Here is a 19,642-nt window from a genome sequence, read left to right as displayed (position 1 = left end):
AGAACTGGTGCCTGCACCACAGAAGGTAATAATTTTGTGTGAGATACAGGTAAATCGATCTTTGGTACTCCATACCTTTTTTGAACAGGAGGTAATGACTGCAATGCCATTGCTGCCTCTTGAACCTCTACACTTAATGGTGGATTAGTACTGATTTCTTGAATTCCTTAACTAATCATCACTTCTAACTCATCCTCCATGCTTAATTCAAAAACATCCTGCACAATTATATCAACAACATCAATTAAAAAGACAGAATGATCATCAGCATGATACTTCATGGAATGAAAGATATTAAATTTGACAATCTGTCTATCAAACTCCATAGTTAAGGTACCCTCATCCACATCATTTTTTATCTTAGCGGTTTTTAGGAAAGGCCTTCCAAATAAAATCAAAGCTGATTTTGCTGTGGGAACACTATCATCCTCCATATCCAGAATGTAAAAATCTGAAGGAAAAATAAATCCTCCAACCTGCACCAACACATCCTCAACTACTCCCAATGGGTAAGCATTAGAATGATCAGCTAATTGAATAATGACACTGGTTTCTTTCAAAGGATCCAAATTCAAAGTTTGGAAAACTGAATATGACATTACATTAATAGATGCTCCCAATGGGTAAGCATTAGAATGATCAGCTAATTGAATAATGATGACCTCTACCTTCCTGAAGGTCTTCAAAATTTTTTCTCTTGTTCTTCTTTCTTTGTCTTGGCCAACCTGTAGGGGAATGGAGGAAGAATAGAATTATTAACCTTATTCAGTTTAGGTTCAGTATTTACCTCAACTTCAGACTCTTTTTCTCCTTGCTTCTTCTTTTTCATTGACTCATGTGGAGTCTGATTATCAACTTCTTTCCCACTCTGCAATAATATCGCACTCGCATTTTCTCTAGGGTTCATGACTGTTTGTGATGGAAGCTTTCCAGAACCTTGAGCTTCCTGCTTATTCACAGATGAGGCTAACTGACCAATCTACCTCTCTATGTTTTTAATGCTATTTCTGGTCTCCTGTTGAAACTGTTGGGTATTGTTAGCCAAAGCCTTAACAATTTCATCAAGTGACATACCTTGATTTGAGGGAGGTGGAGGTGGAGGTGGTTGATTCACTTGTGGTCTTTGCTGCTAGTATCGGTTTTGCACCGGTTGATTCCTATAACTTCGATTAGGATGATCTCGCCATCCTGGATTATAAGTATTGGAAAAGGGATCATACCTGTGTTGTGGTTGTCCATAATTTCCTACTGCATTAACATGTTGCATTGATTCATCTTCTTGTAATGCAGGACACATGTCAGTAACATGACCCGAACCCGAACAAATCCCACATACCTTAACAGTTTGCATTTTCCCTACAGCCAACTGCCTCACCAAAGAAGTTAAATCAGAAATTTGTTTCTCAAGGTTAGATGTACTTACCTCATTAACCTTCATAGGTGTGTGATCCATTCTCATTCCAAACTGCTGAGAATTTGCTGCCATGTTAGCAATCAACCTCCTTGACTCTTCTGGTGTCTTGTCAACCAAAGTTCCTCTACTAGCAGCATCTATCATACTGCAGTCCATTAGTAGAAGTCCCTCATAGAAATACTGAATTAGAAGCTGCTCACTTATTTGATGATGGGGACAACTTGCACACAGCTTCTTAAATCTCTCCCAATACTCAAACAAACTCTCTCCATTGTACTATCGGATGCCAAAAATTTCTTTTCTTATGTTGGCAGCACAAAAAGTAGGAAAATACTTCTCCAGAAATATCTGCTTCATCCCATTCCATGAGTTGACAGATCCGGAAGGAAGGTAATATAACCAATCCTTAGTTGTGCCTTTCAGTGAGAATGGAAAAGCTCGAAGCTTGATTTGATCCTCTGAAACTCCTTTAGGTTTCATGCTGGAACACACAACATGAAATTCCTTTAGATGCTTATGTGGATCCTCACCTGCAAGACCATTAAATTTAGGCAACAAATGGATTAGTCCAGATTTCAACTCAAAAGCAACATTTAAAGCAGGATATTGGATATACAAAGGCTATTGATTTAGATCAGGACAGCCAACTCTTTCAAAGTCATAGCAGTCATGGTTTCGTTTTCAGAATTTCAATCTGAATCCTAATCTAAACTTAATTCCTTTGGAGATTAGACTCCTTCAAATGTACTCGGAATCTGCCTAGCATGCTTAGCCAATTTTCTCAACTGTTTAGCTACTTTTTTCTACTTCTGGATCAAAGATCAATTCACCAGATTGAGAAGTTCTTGTCATAAACAAAAAGAAATCAAAGTAAAAACAGAAAAATGCCTCAAAACCCTAGAAAACAATTGAATTTGGCCTCAAGAAGGTGGGCCAAAGAATTTTATAGATTCATTGGTCTTGATCAGAACGTCGTTTCCTTCAAAATAGGTATGGGCCACCCTCCAAATTCAACCAAAAATCTATCGATGAATAGTAACACCATAAATTTTTTTTTTCTTCTTCGAAAACCTAAATGTCACACCTTACCCCTCTGTAAGGCATAATATGATCCCATAGAATACTTAATGAACTACCAAATTTCACCTACCGATAACTCATTAAGTACCCTACAAGGGATTTTAAAACCATTTTCTTATTTTTTGAAAGTGGTGAGCATTTTCTTATATTTAATAGAAGTTTAAAACTAGTTAATTTTTTTTTTTGTTTATTTTTATTTGCTCATAAATTTTTGAAAAATTTTGGCAGAGTGCCGTTTGTATTTCAAGAAAATAGTTCTCAAAAACCTGTAAAATCACTTCCAATATCTCATTTCATCAATATAACACTACATAACTTCATTCATTTTTCATTAGAGTAAAATCAAATTACATTCATCATCCAAAATATACATGCGAAAATTCAAACAAATATTATTATAATTTACTGTACAACTGCTCAATTTTATATACATACATATGACAATACCATATTTACATCAACCAAAACACAATGGGTATAAATAATATACCCGTACAAAAATCTTCAAGTTGTGCTCCCCCATTACTGTAGCAACTCTCTATGCTGCTATGTCCTTTTCCCTATCTGTGACAGCAAAGAAAGCTATCGCTGAGTATAAAAATACTCAGTGGTGTACAATAAAATGTAAAATGTATAATATAAAACATTTATGAACAATTCATAATTCAAAAATCTCACAATCACATTTCACTATTTCTCAAATCATATTTATAACAAATCACAATTTTCAAAGCTTAATATAACACAAATTTGATCAAACAATTTAATAAACATAGTGTTGCCAATAAATAACACAACTTAGGCTATGACACAAAATTTTCGAACATGCCGTGTGTACATCACGACAAGGCAAACTCACCCCACTAATCAAAATCAATGAGGGAGGTGGCTAGCTAGCTAATGAGTACTCATCCAAACTCACCTCAGACTAGCAAGCCAGAGAGGGAGGAATATAGTCAAACTCACCCCATAAATGGAGGAGGAACATAGTGATATTGCCATGCCAAGTGTGAATTAAAAATAATTTAAATCAAGTCATTCAAACATTTCAAGCAAAACACAAATCAATTTCCAATTCAAATTTCCATTCATAAAATGGCAACACAGCATTTCTCGAAATCCATAATTAGTACAACTAATTCACAATGCATAGCCAAATAAGTTTTCAATTAGAAAACGATAAATTAAAGTTTATTATGCACAAACCTGATGTGAGTCGCCTCTAGGCCTTGACTCAGTTTGCCTTATCCTTATCTAGGTCTTTTTCAGCTGAAACACGCAATTTGTAGTGTTTCAATATCTTATCTCACAATAAATCCAATAATTAATTCATATATACTTAATTCTAGCCCCAGTATACTTAAACTAACGTTCTTGAAAATTTTCATTTTGGAGTTACTATTCACGACACTATTCAAGTCAATTTGTTGACTTTTTAATGCTTAATAGGTATGAGAATTCTAATTTTACCCATGTACCACATTTTGATTACCTAATTTGTTGGTTTTGGTTGTTTTCTCAAACTTTAAAATTCTTAGGTGAAACTTCCAAAATTTCAGATTTGGTGTCCTGTTTTTGCACTATTCCATTGGTCATGTTGCTATGATAATTTGGCTACATTTTCTTCATAGAAATTGTTCCTTATTGTCTTAACTTTATTTTCCTTTTTGAATCACTCCATTTGGAGTTTTTTGGCCTAAGTTATAGCCATTTGAATATGGCTAGCCAGATTTAGTGTTATTTAGAATTCTAGGCAAATTCCTGGTTATTGACAGTTTTTGTGGGTTGACTGCATGTGGTTTTTCAAATAGGTTATGGTCAAAATTTGGGTTTATTTTTTTCATTAAAGTTGTAGGACTATTGTTAGTAGCATGCCCTAGAGCATATCATTTAGTATTATCTTGTACATGTTTTATTAATAAAAGGCATTTTCACTTTTCTATTTATATAATATATTTATGTGTAATAGAAAAGGTCCACTGATATTTTGTTAGAAATTCTATTCTTAAGTTGTTAAGAATATGAGTGACAGTATTTCTAGCACAAAGTATCATAAATAGGTTTCACAATCGAGGATACTTCACAATAAAGACATGACTTATCGAGTAAGATTGTATTCATGTTTGTTCCCAAGTTATTTATATGAGATATAAATAAGATGGAATGGTGAGTCTCATGCCATATAACAACCATGATAGGCACTTATACATGATAAGTAGACCAAATCAGTGACATTTATGACAAGCACATGGAGTTTACTCTTGTCAATGTATTGTCATAAATCATATTAGTGCATATAATTTTTAGACCTGAGATAGCACAGTTATCTTGTATATAGGTGGTTTGAGTTTGATACTGCTTTCATACTTGTACTGTGTATGGGTATATGAGCAAGTGTTGGCTCCTACTAGTTATATATAGAGGTAGGTGTTGATCAAGATGGAATCTGTTCCTCTAAGTAAATAGGGATAAAATCCTATGTTCATTTAATTGTTCTTGATGTTTCAAGTTCCTGGCCAGGACAGATAGATTTAATTAGAAAAGAGTTTCTGATGAGAAAATCTTTTTAATCAAGAATCGAAATTAAAAGAAAACATAATATTCATAGCAAATGGGGTTTGACATAAACCATGACTCCAGCTCAAATTAGGATTTTGTAAGAGAGAGATTCTAGTGCATAGTAACATATGATTATAGGTTCATTTAAGATAAACCTTATTACTAATTGGGTGGCCATGGCATGCTATGCTAGGTATTAACCATGGTCTATGAGGTGCATAAAATGATTTAGAGAAATCATTTATGGTAAGAAAGAGTACTGATGATACTAAGAGTTGATATCATATCTCATTGCCAATTAGTGATGAGCCTAGTAAGTCACACACATACATAAGTAATCACCAACTTCAATATGATTTAATTAATTAATTAAAGAGTTTAGTTGATTAATTAAATAAGTTTGGTTTGCAATTAGATTGCAAAGTCCCTAGCATGGCTTGAAACCAAATCTAGGTTATTGGATGTATAGTATAAGTTAAATTTATATTTAAAGTGTTTAAATATGAATTTAATTAATGAAAAATTAATTAATAGATTAATTAATTAATTTATATTTGATATAAATTAATTAGAAGAAGAGAAATAATTATTTTGGGTTGAGAACTCAAAATTAAGACACAGGGGTATTTTGGTCATTTCACAGGGTGACATGTGGCACCATGAGACGGTGACACTTGGCATTATACATAAACTTGCCATATGTCTTTTAATCATGTAAGATGATCAAAGTCAAGATTCAATATAGGTTTGACACTTGACACATTGTGATTGGGTCAATTAAACCTAGAGCTAATCAAAAGGTGAGATGTGGCAAGGGTTTTGAGTGGTGACCTAGCTATATAATGAAGGAACAGAAGCGTGAAAAACACAAGTTTATACCATTGAATTCAAAAATTTTCACCTAGGGTCACATGCATCATGCAAGATTTATTTTTATCTATTTGATTTCAATGATAAACAACATATTAAAACTCTTTTAATATGTTTTTGGATCTGTATTTTCCATTTAAGATTTTAAAATTAATCAGATTAATTTTAGAACCCTAGATTAAATCAAGAACGATTACACTAACCTCTTGATGAACTGCAGCGTGTCTGCGCCTTTGAGATTCGTCTTCAGGACACCAGATGTTGTCCCTCTAGCTTGTCCACACCAAGAACACCTATGGCAGCCCTTGAATAGCTTCTAAAGCTTTTTCTATTAATTAGAAAATCAAGTTCTGCCTTTTAAGAGATTAAAGATGTAAACAGGACACTAGAAACAATTTCTAGTGTTCTTAATTCAAGAGATTGATGGCTAATCTCTTTGAATTGATGAGAGATGAAGAAGAAGAGAAGAAAACCCTCAAAGTGGCGTGACAAAGGAGTGTGGCTGCTGGTTGTGTTTTATTTTCTCATAACAACACTTAAATAGCTAGGTTAACACATTAAACCCTTGCCACATGTCACCCTTTGATTAGCTCTAGGTTTAAGTGACCCAATCACATTGTGCCAAGTGTCAAACCTATATTTAATCTTGATTTTAATCATCTTACATGATTAAAAAAACATTTGGCAAGCTTATGTGTAATCCCATGTGTCACCATCTCATGGTGCCACGTGTCACACTGCAAAATGACCAAAATGCCCCTGTGTCTTAATTTTGAGTTCTCAACCCAAAATAATTATTTTTCTTCTTCTAATTAATTTATATCAAATATAAATTAATTAATTAATCTCTATTAATTAATTTCTTATTTAAACACTTTAAATATAAATTTAATTTATACTACACATCCAATAATCTAGATTTGGTTTCAAGTCATGCTAGGGACTTTGCAATTTAATTGCAAACCAAACCTATTTAATTAATCAATTAAACTCTTTAATTAATTAATTAAATCATATTTACATAGGTGATAACTTGTGTATGTGTGTGACTTACTAGGCTCATCACTAATTGGCAATGAGACATGATATCAACTCTTAATATCATCAGAACTCTTTCTTACCATAAATGATTTCTCTAAATCATTTTATGAACCTCATAGACCATGGTTAACACCTAGCATAGCATGCCATGGCCACCCAATTAGTAATAAGGTTTACCTTAAATGAACCTATAATCATATGTTACCATGCACTAGAATCTCTCTGTTACAAAATCCCAACTCAAGCTGGAGTCATGGTTTATGTCAAACTCCATTTGCTATGAATATTATGTTCTCTTTTAATTCCAGTTCTTGATTAAAAAAATTTCTCATCGAAACTCTTTTACGAATAAATTTATCTGTCTGGCCAGAACTTGAAACATCAAGAACAATAAAAAGAACAAATAATTTTATCTCTATTTACTTAGAGGAACAGATTCCATCTTGATCAACACCTACCTCCATATATAACTAGTAGGAGCCAACAGATGCCCATATACCCATACACAATACAAGTATGAAAGCAGTATCAAACTCAAACTACCTATATACAAGATAACTGTGCTATCTCAGGTCTAAAGATTATATGCACTGATATGATTTATGACAAAACATTGACAAGAGTAAACTCCATGTGCTTGTCATAATTGTCACTGGTTCGGCCTACTTATCATTTATAAGTGCCTATCATGTTTGTTATATGGCATGAGACTCACCATTCCATCTTATTTATATCTCATATAAATAACTTGGGAACAAACATGAATACAATCTTTCTGGATAAGTCATGTCCTTATTATGAAGTATCCTTGATTGTGAACCTATTTATGATACTTTGTGCTAGAAATATTGTCACTCATATTCTTAACAACTTAAGAATAATATTTCTAACAAAATATCAATGGACCTTTTCTATTACACATAAATATATTATATAAATAGAAAAGTGGAAATGCCTTTTATTAATAAAAATATGTACAAGATACATACTAAATGATATGTTCTAGGGCATACTACTAACATATAAGTGTAAGGATGAAAGAACAAATTATACAAGCTGCTCATTCTCTTTGTGCCACCACCCTTGGCTGCCATTCCCTTCTCTTCTTCTTCTTCTCTCATCAATTCAAAGAGATTAGCAAACAATCTCTTGAATTAAAAATACTAGAAATTATTTCTAGTATCCTGTTTACATCTGTAATCTCTTAAAAGGCAAAACTTAATTTTCTAATTCATAGAAAAGCTTTAGAAGCTGTTGAAGGGCTGCCATAGGTGATCTTGGTGTGGACAAGCTAGAGGGATAACATCTGGCGTCCTAAAGATGCATCCCAAAGGTGCCAAACACACTGCAGTGCATCAAGAGGTTAGTACACTTGTTCTTGATATAATCTAGGGTTCTAATAATTAATCTGATTAATTCTAAAATCTTAAATGGCAAATGTAAATCCAAAAATATATTAAAAGAGTTTTAATATTCTGTTTATCATTAAAATCAAATAGACAAAAATGAATCTTGCATGATGCATGTGACCTTAGATGAAAAATTTTGAATTTCAATGATCTAAACTTGTGTTTTTCATGCTTACGCTCCTTCAATTGGTATCAACGCCACTATATTTGCCATTTAGATTGTTATTTATATGATTTAGTTGTATGGTTTGATCATGAGATGATAGATCCATTTCTGGTTGGACCAACAAAGGTGGCGGCGTGATGAACTACACCACCATGCGCATGGTTTGATTCATTCAACCATGCGCATGGCTTTTTGGGTTTGTTTATGGGCTTTGTTCCAAGGCCCATAATTAGGCCCATGACTAATTAAAGTTTTTAATTAGGTGTTTTAATCACACAATTAAATTTTCATTCAAATATGAATTTTAAATATTGTTTAAATGTGATTCAAATCTGAATTTTAAAAGTTGTTTGATTGTGATTCAAATCTGAATTTTTAAAGTTGTTTGAATGTGATTCAAATCTGAATTTTTAAAATTGTTTAAATCATATTCAAATCTGAATTTTTAAAAGTTGTTTGAATGTGATTCGAATCTGAATTTTTAAAGTTGTTTGAATATGATTCAAATATGAATTTTTAAAGTTGTTTGAATGTGATTCAAATCTAAATTTTTAAATTTGTTTGAATGTGATTCAAATCTGAATTTTTAAATTTATTTGAATCATATTCAAATCTGGATTTTTATGTTGAATATGAGATATTAAATTAAATTTAAGTATGTATGTTTTATTTAATTGTTAAATAGTGATATGCGTGATGGATGATCATGGACTATAAAAGACCAATGTGATTGGATTTATTTCTTTTATGTTTTCTTTGGGTTGTAAATTAATTAATTTATTTTAATTTATTTTAGGCATATATTATAAAGGTTGTAATATTTTGGGTTGTAATTTCATTTATTTAGTTCTTGTAAATTCACTTTGGTATGCCAAGGATTACTATGTAATTGGATTGCAAGAAGATCAAGGAGGTCAAAAGCATTGGTGGGACCAGTGGGAGGAATTCAAGATCAAGTGTTGATTATATACTCCTTCAGCAACTCTTGTAATATGAATGAATGAAATACACCTAGGAATGCCCTGATTCAATTCTTGGTGGCTCATAATTGAATCCCTTAGAAAAGTCTATGATCATACCATATTTATTTATTATCCATGAATGCATGAGATGTATGGGAATGTATGAAAGTATATGATATATGCATGCTAATTGGATAGTGTGCAAAGTGAGACCTTAATAGTAATTAGGACGACTATAAAATCTTCCAAACAAATGATTTAGTATGATATGCTATAATTAAAGTAATTATAACATGGGCCCTCCATTGGGGCAATTATTTTAAGAAATTTTAAATAGTTACATATGATGCAATTAATTTAAGAGATATTCTTAACAATAATTATTAAGCATGAGATGTTATGAATATGTAAATGGTTTGGTGGCCAATATTGGAAGTACCTGAGGACATTAAAATTATTTGCATAATTACTGGCTCAATGGGATCGACTTAACTAATGCAAGATAAGTCAATAATGGATGCACCTGAGATTTTGAGCATTAGGGACTAGGTAAAGGATTGAACATCACATGAGATGTGATGGGCAAAGAGTTGCTCACTTATAGTTTATTGTAATTCCAATAATGGGTGTACCTGAGGATGATCAATAGAATTATAAGAATTCAATCACCCATTAGAAATCCATCCAATTAGGGTTTCCGTTTTATACTTTGGAAGTGTAGGATTCACTAAGTTAGTGGGAGGACCAATTTGATTAAAAGACCATAATAATTTTTGTTAATTACATGATACATTTACTAATTAATCCGGTTATTTTCTGCAGTTAATTTTCTAATAATAATGAGCACAGAATAACCACCACCATCCAATATCCTTGCAAGCATACTTGATCGCAATAGGTTAACAGGACCTAATTTGTCTGATTGGCTAAGAAATTTGAAACTTGTCCTGAACCTTGAACATATAGGATATGTTCTAGATTCAAATGTTTCTGGTCCTTTACCTCCAGAGGCCACATAAGAGGAACATGAAACTTTGGACAAATGGAAGGAGCATGATATAAGAGCCAAGTGTTACATGCTTGCTTCTATGAGTAATGAGTTACAGAAGCAGCATAATAACATGCAGAGTGCGAGTAAGATCCTCCTTCACCTACAAGAGTTGTATGGTGAGCACAGCAAGAATGCTAGGTATGAGATATCTAGGCAGCTCTTCTGCATGAGGATGTCTATAGGACAGAATATTGGAGATCATGTCCACAAGATGATTCGGCTGATTGAGCAGCTAGAACATCTTTACTTTAACATGGATTTCCAATTGCAGACAGATTTGATCCTTCAGTCCCTTCCTGAGTCTTTTGGGAATTTTGTAACAAATTTCTATATGACTAAACAGGAATGCACCTTGGCTGGTTTACTCAACATGCTGGTTATTGCCCAAAAGAATATGCCGGGCAATAAAGGAAAAGAGGTAGCTTTGATTGCATCTTCTTCTGCTGGAAAGTCCAACAAGAAGAAGGGCAATAAGAAAAAGAAACCTCATATTCTTAGTCCTTCCAAGAAAATAGCTAAATAGAAAGGGAAGATTAAAGTTGATGGAGGCAAAGGAAAGTGTTTCCACTACCAGAAGGATGGGCACTGGAAAAAAAACTGCCTAGAGTATCTTGCTTCTCTGAAGGACAAGAAGGATAAACCTTTAGAAAGTATGTCTATATCTTGTTATTTAGATTCTAATGATACTCATAGTTCATCTACAGCTTGGGTTTTAGATACTGGTGCCAGTTCTCACATTTCTTATAATATGCAGGAACTAGCAAACAGTAGCAGCTTGCGTTCTCAAGATGTTAGAGTCTAGATTGGCAATGGCTCAACTGTTGAAGCTTTAGCCATAGGATATAAATCTTTATTTGTGTTTGGATAATATTTTATATGTACCTGATGCTTTTAAGAATATCATTTCTATATCTAGTTTGACTAGAAATGGCTATGAATTTCAATTCACAGATGATGTTTGCAATATTTATTTTAGAAATAAATATGTTAGTTCAGGTTCTATGAATGATGGTCTTTATTATTTGGATAATAATGACAAACAAAAAATGAATGCAAGTGATCTAAATGAATGCAATGTCATGGTGAAAATCAACTCAAGTTCAAAATATATTTGGCATTTAAGGTTAGGTCATGTTGCAGAAGATAGGATTGCAAAACTGGAGAAAATGGGGATTCTATCCTCATTGGGCTCTGACCCTACTCCAACTTGTGAATCTTGCCTTCAGGGCAAAATGACTAGATCACCATTTATTGGACAAAGGCTAAGAGCTAAAAATATTTTGGAGCTAATACATAGTGATGTATGTGGTCCATTTGAAGAAATGGCTAGAGGTGGTTTTCATTACTTTATTACCTTTACTGATGATAAATTAAGGTTTGGGTATTTGTATTTGATGAAATATAAACATGAATCCTTTGAAAAGTTCAAAGAATTTAAATCTGAAGTAGAAAATCAAACAGGAAAGAGTATTAAAGCTCTTCGATCAGATCGTGGAGGTGAATATTTGAGTATTGAATTTGATGAATACTTGAGAGAGCATGGCATTATTTCCCAGCTGACTCCTCCAGGAACACTATAGCTGAATGGTGTATCCGAAAGGAGAAATCGTACCCTATTGGATATGGTACATAGTATGATGAGCTATACTGATATGCCAATCTCCTTTTAGGGATTTGCATTAGAATCAGCTTTGTATATTCTGAATAGGATTCCATCAAAATCAGTTTCTTCCACTCCTTATGAGATATGGCATGGAAGAAAACCAAGTCTTAAGCATGTTAAGATTTGGGGTTGTCCAGCTTATATCAAAAAGCTGAACACTGATAAATTGGAAACCAGATCAGAAAAGGGTCAATTTGTTGGATGTCCAAAAGATAGTTTTGGATATTATTTTTATTTACCTACATCACAAAAGGTTGTGGTAAGTAGAGATGCCATATTTCTTGAACAATAGTTTGTTCAAGAAGGAGGCAAAGGAAGGCAAATAGAGTTAGAATTGGAGAATTCTGACCAACCAACAGATCAGATGGATATAGATCCATCTAGTCAACCTACACCTATTAATGAAACATCTACAGCTGTTCCTCATAGAACAACTAGGGTATCTCACCCACCAATGAGATATGGTTTCCTTCTTGAAGAAGAACAAGAGTTGTCTACTCATGAAGAAGTAAATCATGGAGATGATCCACTTACCTATGAAGAAGCTATATCAAATATAGACTCTTCAAAATGGATTGATGCTATGAAATCCGAGATTGATTCTATGTATAAGAATTAAGTTTGGGATCTTGTTGACCCTCCTAAAGGTATTGTACCTATAGGGAACAAATGGATTTTCAAGAAGAAAATTGGTTTTGATGGAAAGGTAGAGACCTATAAGACAAGGCTAATAGCAAAAGGGTTTCGCCAAAGGCAAGGAATCTACTATGAGGAGACTTTCTCACCTGTTGCCATGCTTAAATCAATTAGGATTCTATTAGCAATAGCCGCATACTATGATTATAAGATTTAGCAGATGGATATCAAAATAGCTTTTTCAATGAATACATTGAAGAAAACATTTTCATGGAACAACCTAGGGGTTTTGAATCCCAAGATGGTTCCAAAGTATGCAAGCTAAAGTGATCCATTTATGGGTTGAAGCAAACATCGAGGAGTTGGAACATCCATTTTGATGAAGCCATTAAGTCATTTGGTTTTATTAAAAATGAGGGTGAGCCATGTGTATATAAGGAGGTTAATGACAGTGCTGTCACTTTCCTTGTTTTATATGTGGATGACATTTTGTTGATGGGTAATGACACAGGTACGTTGACAACTATAAAGGTATGGTTGTCAAATACATTCTCCATGAAAGACTTAGGGGAGGCAACCTATATTCTTGGGATTCGCATCCATAGAGATAGAGCGAAAAGAATAATTAGTTTTTCCCAAAGTCTATACTTGGAAAAAGTGTTAAAGAGGTTTAACATGCTGGATTCCAAGAGAGGATTATTATCAGTGAGACATGGTATCGACCTTTCTAAAGAGATTTCTCTAAAGACACCTGAAGAAAAAGACAAAATGGCCAGGATTCCATATGCTTCGGCTATTGAAAGTTTAATGTATGCAATATTGTGTACTAGGCTGGATATCGCATATGCTGTTAGTTTGACTAGCAGGTATCAATCCAATCCAAGTTTGGAACACTGGATAGCTGTCAAGAACATCTTTAAGTACTTGAGAAGAATTAAAGATTTATTCTTGACTCATGGAGATGGTGACTTGCAATTGGATGGTTATACTAATTCTGATTTTCAATCAGATATCGATGATAGAAAGTCTACCTCTGGGTATGTTTTCATTTGTAATGGAGGTTCAGTCAGTTAGAAGAGTTCCAAACAGAGTACGACTGTAGATTCCACTACCGAGGCTGAGTATATTACTGCATCAGATTCTACAAAGGAAGCTGTTTGGATATAAGAAATCCCAATCTCACTAGAAATCTAAACACATAAAAAGGCACTACCACTTTATTAGAGAAATAGTTGGGCAAGGCGATACAACCATGCAGAAAAAAGCATTAGCTGAAAATCCAGCATTAGCTCAGTTAGACCGACATCTTGAGAAGATGGGTCTAATGCATTGTAATGAATGGCTCTAGCGCTAGTGGGAGATTGTTAGTAGTATGCCCTAGAGCATATCATTTAGTATGTATCTTGTATATATTTTATTAATAAAAGGCATTTTCACTTTTCTGTTTACATAATATATTTATGTGTAATAGAAAAGGTCCACTGATATTTTGTTAGAAATTCTATTCTTAAGTTGTTAAGAATATGAGTGACAGTATTTCTAGCACAAAGTATCATAAATAGGTTCACAATCGAGGATACTTCACAATAAGGATATGACTTATCGAGTAAGATTGTATTCATGTTTGTTCCCAAGTTATTTATATGAGATATAAATAAGATGGAATGGTGAGTCTCATGCCATATAATAAACATGATAGGCACTTATACATGATAAGTAGGCCGAACCAGTGACATTTATGACAAGCACATGAAGTTTACTCTTGTCAATGTGTTGTCATAAATCATATCAGTGCATATAATCTTTAGACCTGAGATAGCACAGTTATCTTGTATATAGGTGGTTTGAGTTTGATACTGCTTTCATACTTGTACTGTGTATGGGTATATGGGCATGTGTTGGCTCCTACTAGTTATATATGGAGGTAGGTGTTGATCAAGATGGAATCTGTTCCTCTAAGTAAATAGGGATAAAATCCTATGTTCATTTAATTATTCTTGATGTTTCAAGTTCCTGGCCAGGACAGATAGATTTAATTAGAAAAGAGTTTATGATGAAAAAATCTTTTTAATTAAGAACTGAAATTAAAAGAGAACATAATATTCATAGCAAATGGGGTTTGACATAAACCATGACTCCAGCTCGAATTGGGATTTTGTAACAGAGAGATTCTAGTGCATGGTAATATATGATTATAGGTTCATTTAAGGTAAACCTTATTACTAATTGGGTGACTATGGCATGCTATGCTAGGTGTTAACCATGGTCTATGAGGTGCATAAAATGATTTAGAGAAATCATTTATGGTAAGAAAGAGTTCTAATGATATTAAGAGTTGATATCATGTCTAATTGCCAATTAGTGATGAGCCTAGTAAGTCACACACATGCACAAGTAATAACCAACTTAAATATAATTTAATTAATTAATTAAATAGGTTTGGTTTGCAATTAGATTGCAAAGTCCCTAGCATGGCTTGAAACCAAATCTAGGTTATTGGATATATAGTATAAGTTAAATTTATATTTAAAGTTTATAAATATGAATTTAATTAATAAAAAATTAATTAATAGAGATTAATTAATTAATTTATATTTGATATAAATTAATTAGAAGAAGAGAAATAATTATTTTGGGTTGAGAACTCAAAATTAAGATACAGGGGTATTTTGGTCATTTCACAGGATGACATGTGGCACCATGAGATGGTGACACATGGCATTACACATAAGCTTGCCATATATCTTTTAATCATGTAAGATGATAAAAGTCAAGATTAAATATAGGTTTGAAACTTGGCAAAAAGTGATTGGGTCAATTAAACCTAGAGCTAATCAAAAGGTGACATGTGGTAAGGGTTTTAAGTGGTGACCTAGCTATATAAGTGTAAGGATGAAAGAACAAATTATATAAGCTGCTCATTCTCTTTGTGCTGCCACCCTTGGCTGCCATTCCCTTCTCTTCTTCTTCTTCTCTCATCAATTCAAAGAGATTAGCAAACAATCTCTTGAATTAAAAGTACTAGAAATTGTTTCTAGTGTCCTATTTACATCTGTAATATCTTAAAAGGAAAAACTTGATTTTCTAATTCATAGAAAAGGCTTTAAAAGCTGTTCAAGGGCTGCCATAGGTGATCTTGGTGTGGACAAGCTAGAGGGATAACATCTGGTATCCTAAAGACGCATCCCAAAGGTGCCAAACACACTGCAATGCATCAAGAGGTCAGTGCACTTGTTCTTGATCTAATCTAGGGTTCTAATAATTAATCTGATTAATTATAAAATCTTAAATGGCAAATGTAGATTCAAAAATATACTAAAAGAGTTTTAATATGTTGTTTATCATTGAAATCAAATAGATAAAAATGAATCTTGCATGATGCATGTGACCCTAGATGAAAAATTTTGAATTTCAATGATCTAAACTTGCGTTTTTCATGCTTCCGCTCCTTCAATTACTATGTCTCAGCTTTCTTTCGGTATAAAATTCAGGTCATTTGGACCTTCCTAGACCAAGTTATGGTTATTTACGTAACGCCTGTTCATTTGGTCATTTTTGTACAGGTCAGTTTGCCCAATTCTGGATTTGGCCTAATTGTTCACTAAGTTATGGTCACTTTTTGGAAATGATTCCTGAATGAAAAATGTGCCATTTTGTGTCTAGTTTCATTCCCAATTGGCCTCACACCAATTGGGTTGGTAAATTTTCAGTTTTGGTCTCTAAAAGGGACCTAGGTCAAGCTGCCTGTAGATTGACCCTCCCCAATCAGAATTGGAACTTGGTTCCAACAATTCATACACACTATAAATGGTCATAATTGACCATTTCTCAACTCAAATAAGGTCAACTTTTAGCCAAATTCTCAAATTTTTCTTCAATTTTTCACATGCTCAAAACCCTAGCTACACATAAAGTTCAATCTAATGCATTTCAAAGTGTACATTCATGATCTACACACCTAATTTACCTTAAATAACCATTCAAACCATCAAACTCATTCATATCAAACCCTAACCCTAGCTGGCCGAAATTCTTGTTTGGTCCCTCAATAATTATTTTCTTTTAATTTCTAAATTAACTTACACTAAGAACACAAATATTAAACAATCAATTTTCAATTTAAACCATTTGTTGGAAGAAGGTGGCCATTTCCTGTGCCACTTATGCAGTGATTTGTATCGGTGGAATTGGTACAGTCAAGCCTTCGACACTTCGAGGAGCTAAGGCCTCCTCTTGTGCCTCAATCGTATCTAATTGTTCTTCTGGTTTATTCCTCTCTTCCATTTCTATTCAAAAAATTTTCTTTTCTCGAGATAACCTACACAAGGAGATTTCTCTCCATTAATTCATATTTATGATGCAATTGTACTATATGTATTAAATATTTGAGCAGTTCTATATGCCAAAAAAATATTTCAAATTCACAGTTCAAAATTTACTTTAAAACCTTTTGCTCTGATACCACTAAACATGTCACACCTTACCCCTCTATAAGGCATAACATGATCTCATAGAATACTTAATGAACTATTGAACTTCACCTACCGATAACTCATTAAGTATCCTACAAGGAATTTTAAAACCATTTTCTTACTTTTTGAAATTGGTGAGCATTTTTTTACATTTAATAGAAGTTTAAAAACTAGTTAATTTTCTTTGTTCATTTTTATTTGTCCACAAATTTTTGAAAATTTTTGGCAGAGTGCCGTTTGTATTTCAAGAAAACAGTTCTTAAAAAACCTGTAAAATCACTTTTAATATCTCATTTCATCAAATCAACACCACCACAATAAAATTAATATCAAATTTTCCCAACTCCAAAATTTTAAAATAATTCTCATATCAATTGTCTTCAAAATATAACACTACACAACTTCATTCATTTTTCATTAGAGTAAAATCAAATTACATTAATCATCCAAAATATACATGCGAAAATCCAAACTAATATTATTATAATTTACTATACAACTGCTCAATTTTACATACATGCATATGAAAATACCATATTTACATCAACCAAAACACAATGGGTATAAATAATATACCTGTACAAAAATCTTCAAGTTGTGCTCCCTTATTACTATAGCAGCTCATTCTGCTGCTATGTCTTTTTCTCTATCTGCGACAGCAAAGAAAGCTTCGTTGAGTATAAAAATACTCAGTGGTGCATAATAAAATGTAAAATTCAAAATATAAAACATTATGAACAATTCATAATTCAAAAATCTCACAATCACATTTCACAATTTCTCAAATCACATTTATAACAAATCATAATTTTCAAAGCTTAATATAACACAAATTTGATCAAACAATTTAATAAACATAGTGTTGTCAATAAATAACAAAACTTAGGCCATGACACAAAATTTTTGAACATGCCGTGTGTACATCACGATAAGGCAAACTCACCCCACTAATCGAAATCAATAAGGGAGGTGGCTAGCTAGCTAATGAGTACTCATCCAAACTCACTTCAGACTGCAAGCTAGAGAGGGAGGAATATAGTCAAACTCACCCCATAAATGGAGGAGGAACATAGTGATATTGCCATGTCAAAGTGTGAATCAAAAACAATTTAAATCAAGTTATTCAAACATTTCACACAAAACACAAATCAATTTCCAATTCAAATTTCCATTCATAAAATGGCAACACAGCATTTCTCGAAACCCATAATTAGTATAACTAATTCACAATGCATAGCTAAATAAGTTTTCAATTAGAAAACGATAAATTAAAGTTTATTATGCACAAACCTGATGTGAGTCGCCTCTAGCCCTTGACTCAGTTTGCCCTATCCTTATCCAGGTCTTTTTCAGCTGAAACACGCAATTTATAGTGTTTCAATATCTTATCTCACAATAAATCCAATAATTAATTCATATATACTTAATTCTAGCCCCAATATGCTTAAACTAACGTTCTTGGAAACTTTCATTTTAGAGTTACTATTTATGACACTATTCAAGTCAATTTGTTGACTTTCTAATGCTTAATAGGTATGGGAATTCTAATTTCACCCATATACCAAATTTTGGTTACCTAATTTGTTGGTTTTGGTTATTTTCTCAAACTTTAAGTTTCTTAGGTTAAACTTCCAAAATTTTATATTTGGTACCCTGTTTTGCACTGTTTCATTGGTTGTGTTTCTGTGATAATTTGGCTAAGTTTTCTTCATAGAAGTTGTTCCTTATTGTCTTAACTTTATTTTCCTTTTTGAATCACTACATTTGGAGTTTTGTAGCCTAAGTTATAGCCATTTGAACATGGTTGGCCGGATTTGGTGTTACCCAGAATTCTGGATAAATTCCTTATTATTGGCAGTTTTTGTGGGTTGACTACAGGTGATTTTTCAAACCAGTTATGGTCAAAATTTGGGTTTGTTTTCTTCATTAAAGTTGTAGGACAATGTCTCAGCTTTCTTTCGGAATAAAATTCAGGTCATTTGGACTTTCCTAGACTAAGTTATGGTCATTTACATAACTACTATCCATTTGATCATTTTTGTACAGGTCAGTTTGCCCAATTCTGGATTTGGCCTAATTGTTCACTAAGTTATGGTCACTTTTTAGGAATGATTCCTAAGTGAAAAATGTGCCATTTTGTGTCTAGTTTCATTCCCAATTGGCCTCACACCAATTGGGTTAGTAAATTTTTAGTTTTGGTCCCTGAAAGGGACCTAAGTCAAGCTTCCTGCAGATTGACCCTCACCAATCCGAATTGGAACTTGGTTCCAACAATTCATACACACCACAAATGGTCACAATTGACTATTCAACTCAAAT

General features: G+C 33.0%; 1 non-coding gene across 1 annotated transcript; it reads left to right on the top strand.

Moving 5' to 3' along the window:
• The first annotated feature begins 1,616 nt into the window (after positions 1–1,616).
• Positions 1,617–1,723, top strand: LOC131170805 (small nucleolar RNA R71). The gene has a single exon (XR_009141572.1). It is a non-coding gene; the product is annotated as a small nucleolar RNA R71 (small nucleolar RNA).
• Positions 1,724–19,642: the final 17,919 nt, after the last annotated feature.

This window comes from Hevea brasiliensis, chromosome 11 (genome assembly GCF_030052815.1).
Source record: "Hevea brasiliensis isolate MT/VB/25A 57/8 chromosome 11, ASM3005281v1, whole genome shotgun sequence".
Taxonomy (NCBI): Eukaryota; Viridiplantae; Streptophyta; class Magnoliopsida; order Malpighiales; family Euphorbiaceae; genus Hevea; species Hevea brasiliensis.
Note: the sequence above shows the minus strand (reverse complement) of the source record. Positions and strands in the feature narration are given on the sequence as shown.